Genomic DNA, 1659 nt, shown 5'->3' with positions numbered 1-1659 from the left:
CTACTCGGATCCCAACAATAAGCCTGTCCTTTTCGCGTAATCTGCCGTTCGGAGATTGTATTTTAGCGAATAAGTATAATTTGCATTTGGAGCAACCAGAATCTTGTTGTGTTGTTTGGTTCGTGTTTCAGGGTGGTTTCTCGGTTCAATTTTTATTTTAGCTAATACAACTGTGTAATACTTTAGTGTTTTGACAGTTTTTTTTTCTCATTTTTTTTTTCACAACCCATGTAATTTTACATTTCGGTGATTTAATTTACGTTTCAGAGATTTGTTTGAATCGAGTTAAATTGATACTCGCTAATTAGGTGATCGATAAAGTAATTAAGTGATATTACCGACAAATATCGTGCTTATTTTTGAATTCAGTGGAGATTGTGATTATATTTTCCAATGGAGATAATACCATTTGATCATGAAAATATACAACTTGCGGACTGACAAGAGGCTAACTAGCTCCAGGGTTCTACACACAGGTCTTACACCTTACACACAGGCCATAGTAATTGAAAATCTAGCTTCGAAAAGTTTAAACTGGAACTAAAATAAAAACGATGCCCTCCGTAGAGAGGCAGACAGAAGGATAAGAGAGTCTGAATAATGAACTAGCGAGGCCCGTAGGGGGAAGACGAGAGAAAATACCGATCATATAGAGAAAAAAAATACAAGCCGAAATAGATTAAATAGAAAAAGAATGGAGGCTTTTAAGAGAAATCACCAGAAATTCATAAAAACCATGAAAAATCTAATAAGAGTTCGCTGAAGAATCTTGGCGAGTGGCATTTCATCACGCACAACTTAAAAGCCGTCGGTTGGTCAGGATATGTTTTCTAGGGGTCGGTTGTCAGAGAATGAGACGCATCAAACCTTAAATTCAAAGACTGAAAAATATGTGACATAGTTGACAAGGAGAGTAGACAGAGAAACCGATAGGCGAAATGGGGAGGTGAAGCCACCCTGTCTAAAAAACGAAATGCGTGAAATTCCAGTTCGGAATGCTAGTAATCTAGAGAATCTTACTAGTAATCGCCTCAATGGAGATGATAAAATAACCCATAAAATAAACAACTTAGGCAATGGCCAATAATAACAGAATAATTGAAGAATTTACGGAATTGGACTGACCAACTTGTATAGAAAATGAGATTCGTAAAATGTATCAAAGATGAGATGCCGATAATTAGAAACCAAAAGAGAAATATAAAGATATTAGTAAAATTTTAGATCTTAACTAATCATATTTACCTGGCTGAGGAGCTGTCTTTATCATGAAGGAGGCGCTCCCGGGTCGAGGTCTTTCTATTGCACTTCTGATTGGATGACCCCTGTGATTTACCCAAATGGGGGTAACTCAACAGCGTAATTTTCGGTAGTGGGGGACTGCGTTCGTGAAGAGAGCTCTATCCAAATATTGAAAAGTACTTTCCTCTGGGCCCCTCTTATATGTCACACATTTCGCTGTTGGAAGGAAAAAGTATCCAACTTGATGTTGATAAGACGTTAATGGGACATGTAAAATTGATCATTGGGCCCTTTTGTAAAGATTATTTTTTTGATAAACTTGCATGTTTGAAATATTCTGGAAGAATTGTGCCTAAAATCCCAAGTATATGAGAGAGTTGAGCGTATAATCTATAGAAAATGGTTTTGGAATTTTCT

The 1659-nt window shown here is 36.6% G+C and overlaps 1 non-coding gene across 1 annotated transcript; it reads left to right on the top strand.

Annotated features, from left to right (window-relative positions):
- The first annotated feature begins 1237 nt into the window (after positions 1-1237).
- Positions 1238-1404, top strand: LOC148950710 (U1 spliceosomal RNA). Its single transcript, XR_016142037.1, has one exon. It is a non-coding gene; the product is annotated as a U1 spliceosomal RNA (small nuclear RNA).
- The last annotated feature ends 255 nt before the right edge of the window (positions 1405-1659 follow it).

This window comes from Artemia sp. Qi Xiang Cuo, chromosome 7 (genome assembly GCF_049724085.1).
Source record: "Artemia sp. Qi Xiang Cuo chromosome 7, ASM4972408v1, whole genome shotgun sequence".
NCBI lineage: Eukaryota > Metazoa > Arthropoda > Branchiopoda > Anostraca > Artemiidae > Artemia > Artemia sp. Qi Xiang Cuo.
Note: the sequence above shows the minus strand (reverse complement) of the source record. Positions and strands in the feature narration are given on the sequence as shown.